The sequence below is a fragment of the Psammomys obesus genome, unplaced genomic scaffold (assembly GCF_907164565.1).
Source record: "Psammomys obesus unplaced genomic scaffold, mPsaObe1.curated_primary_1811, whole genome shotgun sequence".
NCBI classification, from domain to species: Eukaryota; Metazoa; Chordata; class Mammalia; order Rodentia; family Muridae; genus Psammomys; species Psammomys obesus.
This window is the reverse complement of record NW_026596133.1, coordinates 22957-28751: the sequence shown is the minus strand read 5'-3', so window position 1 is coordinate 28751 and position 5795 is coordinate 22957. Positions and strand designations below refer to the sequence as shown.

General features: G+C 41.7%; 1 pseudogene; it reads left to right on the top strand.

The window, feature by feature from the left end:
• Positions 1-933: 933 nt before the first annotated feature.
• Positions 934-1288, top strand: LOC129665841 (RNA guanine-N7 methyltransferase activating subunit-like; annotated as a pseudogene).
• Positions 1289-5795: the final 4507 nt, after the last annotated feature.

Genomic DNA, 5795 nt, shown 5'->3' with positions numbered 1-5795 from the left:
TTGGTTGGGTATCAGTCTCCACAGAGCTCCCAGGACTCAGACATATTGGCCCTTTTGGTCTCCTTTTAGAACTCCAGCCCCCTCCAGGTTTTCCTATCTCCCCCTTCTTTCAAAAGATTACTTAAAACAACTTTGGTAATCAATCTGGTGCTTTCTCAGAAAATTTAGAATAGTCCTACCTCAAGATCCAGCTATACCACTCCTAGGCATATATCCAAAAGATTCTCAACCATACAACAAGGACATTTGCTCAACTATGTTCATAGCAGCTTTGCTCATAATAGCCAGAATCTGGAAACACCCTAGATGTACCTCAACCGAGGAATGGATATAGAAATTGTGGAACATTTACATATTTACATACTACTCAACAATTAAGAACAAGGAAAACATGAAAAGTATAGGCAAATGGTGGAAACTACAAACGATCATCCTGAGTGAGGTATCGCAGAACCAGAAAGACACACATGGTATATACTCACTTATAAGTGGATGTTAGACATAAAATATAGGATAAACATTCTAAAATCTATAGTACTAAAGAAGCTAAACAGCAAGGGGGATCCTAGGGAAGAGGCTGAAACTTCATTCAAGGGTAAACAAGATAGACATGGGAAGTAGGAGAAGACAGGGAACAGGACAGGAGCCTTCCACAGGGGCCTTGGAAGACTCTACCCATCATGGTATCAAAGGTTTTGGACTCTTTATTATGAGTTTCTGAAGCTTCTCTCAACCTATGTGCTGACTACATCTGGTGGTGGTAACATGATATGAACTTACACAGAATCAACTTATTTGCCACACCATAAAAGACCTTAACAACCTGAGCATTTGGTTACCTAGGAGAGCTGTGTGGGGTGCTGCTGTGTGAATGCCCAAGGTCCCTCTTGTATGTCCCATGAAAGGATCTTAAAAATTGTACAGAATTTCAACATGAGTGAAACTTCTGGAGTGATTCCAAATTTTGAAGAGATGTTGGCAAGCAGATTTACACAAAATGACAAGGAGTACCAGGAATCCTTGAAACATCCTCCTGAATCCCCTCCAATGTTGAGGAATGGAATAGCAGAGCTGGTGGTCAATGAAGAAATAGAGGCAACTGGCTGTAAGACAACAGACAGTTTAGACGTAGGGATAACAGACGAGGATGGCCAAGTGATAGTCAATGGAATCAGTCGAATGGATGATCATAGAGTAACAACTACCCACAGCAGAGACCAGAGCTTTACTATTGACAACAGTGAGGACAGTATGGTCACACCAACAGCCTCCATATGGTTACTACTGACAGATGATGACAGTTTTTTAAAAAAAACCATTGATATTGACAACGTGCAAAACGTTTTTTTTAATTTTTATCTTTTTAATATTAATTACAGTTTGTTAACTTTGTATCCCTGCTGTATCCCACTCCCTCTTTCCCTCCCAATCCCATCCTCCTACCTTCATCTTCTCCCTGCCCCTTTCCAAGTCCACTGATAAGGGAGAACGTCCTCCCCTTCCATCTAATACTGGTTTATCAGGTGTCTTCAGTACTGGCAGCAAAGTCCTCCTCTGTGGCCTAGCAAGGCTGCTTCCCCCGTGGGAAGGGGGAGTTAAAAAACCTGCCATCGAATTCATGTAAGAAACAGTCCCTATCACCCTTATTAGGGTACCAACTTGGATACTGAGCTACCAAGGGCTACATCTGAGCAGGGGCTCTAGGTCACATCCATACATGGTCCTTGTTTGGAGAAACAGTCTCATAAAAGACCCTTGTGCCCAGATATGTTTGGTCCTTATGGAACTCCTGTCCTCTCTAGGTCATATTAACTCCCCCCCCCGCCCGTTTTTTTTGGTTCTCTGCATTCTGCTGGAGGTTTGGTTATGAGTCTTAATATCTGTTTTGATACACTGCTAGGTAGAGTCTTTCAGAGGCCCTCTGTGGTAGGCTCCTGCCCTGTTACTTGTTTGCACCTACATCCACAGTCCATCCATTTGTCTTTCTAAATGAGGATTGATCATGGTACCCTGGGTCCTCTTTCTTGTTTATCTTCTTTAGGTGGATAGATTTCAGTATATTTACCCTATCTTATAAGACTATATAAGTGTGTATATACCATGTGTGTCTTTCTTCTTTTGGGATACCTCACTCAGGATGATCATTTCTAGGTCCCACCATTTGCCTGCAAATTTCATGATTTCCTTGTTTTTAATTGCTGAGTAGTATTCCATTGTGTAAAAGTACCACAATTTCTGTATCCATTCCTCAACTGAAGGACATCTGGGTTGTTTCCAGGTTCTGGCTATTACAAATAAAGCTGCTACAAACATGGTTGAGCGAATGTCCTTGTTGTGTACTTGAGCCTCTTTTGGGTATATGCCTAGGAGTGGTATAGTTGGAACTTTTGGTCATATTTTTCATTCTATTGAAGAATGAGTGGTTAATTGTTTAGATCTTGAGACTGGATTTTTTTTTTTACTTTAGCAATGCTTGAATATGTTTATTTTTAATTATTTTTATTTTTATTAATTAGTTCATTCACTAATTTGTATCCCCCACAGTAGTTCCCTCCTTTTTCCCCTCCCAGTCCCACCTGCACTCTCTCTTCCCCACCCACGTCTCTCTCCCAGTCCACTGATAGAGGAGGTCCTCCTCCGCTTCCCTCTAATCCTAGTCTATCAGGTCTCATCAGGAGTGGCTCCATTGATTTCCTCTGTGGCCTACTAAGACTGCTCCCCCTTCAGGGGGAGGTGATCAAAGAGCAGGCCAATCAGTTCTTGTCAGAGACAGTCCCTGTTCTCATTACTATGAACCCACTTGGACACTGAACTGCCATGGGCTACCTCTGAGCAGGGGTTCCAAAATTTTTTTTGTTTTACTAGAGGTATAATGATTGATGGGAATAAATCTACCAAGTATGAATTACACTGTTTGACAGTATATTAAATACAGTTTTGTTTCATGATTTAATAGTGTTTGAGTTTGGTCTGTTTTCCTTATTTGGCCTCTAGGGGTTCTGTTTATGTCACAGAAATAAAAGTTTTTACCTGAAAAAAAAAGTCCTTAACCAGCATTTCCTTATTCACAAAATAAAACACTAAATTATCATTTAATATTATATTAAATAACACTCATCTGAATTATTAATTTGGGGATACCCGTTGAAGCTTTACAACCAAAGCAAATTCCTTGGCAGGAAATTGATGGTTGGGGAAGTTAAGGCATTTCTCTAATGTCATACACGATTCAGAAGATGCGCAATCAAGATTCTATTCCAGTGCCTGAATTGTGGTTTTGTTCATCATCCCCAGCCTCCTACATCTAGAAAAATATGCTAGCCAGAAGATGCTACTGAAAACATACTCCTCATTAGGTTTCTGGGTGTGAATAAGAACATTAGCATGTGGGTGGCATGCACAGGACTCCATTCCACTCTAAAACAAGTACCAAGTTGTTTAAAAACACACAAGCCTACAATATGATCTTGACTGTGTGAATTTGCCAAGATTGGCTCCTAAGAGGTCATTGTTTACTAATGTACAGCTGGCCTGTATGCTCCCCAGACCACACACCAGCCTGGCTAGCTGACTGACTCTGCTCACAATCACTGGGTATATAACAAAGAGGTATGTTGATAAAGCTGACTTACTTAGGGATAACATTGCTATGATGAAACATCATGGCCAAGGGCTTGCTCACAGTTGCAGAAGGTTAGTCCATGGCCATTATGGCCAGAGTGTAGTGGCAGGCAGGAATGGTTGCTAAGGAGTTACATCCTGATCCACAGCCAGCAGCCAAGTGAGACACTCTTTGTGGGTTTTTAAACTTCAAAGCCCACTCCAAATGACACATCTCTTCCAACAAGGTCAAACCTCTCCAACAAAGTCACACCTCCTAATCCTTCCTAAACAGTCCACCAAGTGCAAAACAAGACAATTCAAATATATGAGCCTATTGGGGAGGTAAGGTGTCTCACTCAAACCACAGAAATTATTTTTATATTATTCATAAAATTATGACGATGGCTAAAGAAACTACATTTTATGCTGGGCATCCATCTTGGTAACTATTGGCTTTTTTTCTCTGACTCCAGTCCCTGGAAGATAAGTTTCCCATAACCCTTACTCTGTGATCTTCCCCCAGCCAGAAATGTACAGACATGACCATCTACTTGTTATATGACCTATTACATTTTGGCTTCTGTACCCTGCTCATGCACATAGTCAAGGACTCTTTTGATGTTGCCTTAACTACCTAATCTTGGCAGACAGGCTTCTGGCTAGCTTGTGCAGACATTCAAGGTCTTCCCATGATTCTCTCTTTTAAAAATACTTTCCTCACACCCACCTTCATATAGTAACCCCAAGTTTGTCTTGGAGATTGTAATCTTGCTGGCAGTAATCAATAAATCTTTTGATTATAACTGAACTGAGTCTATCGTCTTCTCCCAAGGATCAGAAACACCAACATCCACTCTCAAACCAGTGGACCTCTCATATCTTCTTGAAGAATACACCAAACATCAGAGATGGACAGACCCAGTCTGAAGTACAGAATCCAGGAACAAAGAGATAGATAGATAGATAGAGGTTGACATAAGAACATATCCAACAAAAATCAGGACATCATGGCTTCATCAGCAACCCCCAAAATCAATGGATATGATACTTCATCAGGAACAAAGAAAAATGATTTTGAAGCTATGTTTATCCAGTTATTAAAGGAACATAAAGAGGGGGAAAAAAGCTCTCAAATAAAGACAGTCAAATACAGCCAAACAAATAGAGGCACAAGTAGACATACAATTACTGGCATATAGAGAGGAAATGAACCAAAAACTAGAGACCATCATAGAGAGACAGGAATCCACATTCAAACAGATAAAGGAAATGGTGCAAGGCATGAAAACAGAATTAGAATCAATAAAGAAAACACAAACAGAGAAAACCCTGGAGCTGGAGAACTTAAAGAAAAGATCAGGGACCACAAAGGTAATAGAATACAAGATATGGAAAAGAGAATCTCAGGTGCTGAAGAAACAATTGCAGAAAATTATACATCTCTCGAAGAAAAAGTAAAATAAGAAAAGTTCCAAACATAAAACAACCAAGAAATCAAAGACGACATGAAAAGACGAAATCTAAGAATAATGGGAATAGACAAAAAGGAAGATTCAAGGGGTGGGGGGCAGAGCCAAGATGGCAACTAGCACACACACCTTCTGAGCTGTGGAAGAGCTGAACGTCTGAGTTGGTGAGTCGAAGAACCTCTGAACCCAGGAAAAGAATGGTGAGGCTTTCTAAACAACAGGGAACATTGCATGAGGTGAAAACTTTGGTCTCGGGTCACTCCGGGGAATTGTTTGGGAAAGGAGAGAAACGATCCTTTGATTTCCAGGCACTCCCCTCTCCCAGACTTCCCTCCTCCTCGGCACAGTGGACTCATCCAGATTCTCAGTGCAGACCTAACTGCCTGGGGTCTGCAGTGGCTGAGGCAGAGCTTCTAGCCCTTTAGCTGCAACTGCCAGCAGTACAGATCTCAAGTTCCAGACCGAAGCAGCAGCACCATCCTCCCAGGGCCCAAGTCTGCTAGCTGCCATACTGGCTCCCCTGGATTGCAATTACTGTACAGCCTGCCCAACCCCACAGTGACAGAGAATACACTATATATTCACCAAAACCAGGCAGAAATGCCATACAAGCTAGAAACACCAGGCTCTGGGCCTCCCAAGCTTGGAGAGCACAGTGGAGAGCTCCCAAGACTCCCCAGAAAGCATCTGGACTGGCAACCCAGTCTCCAGCTACAGAGGGAA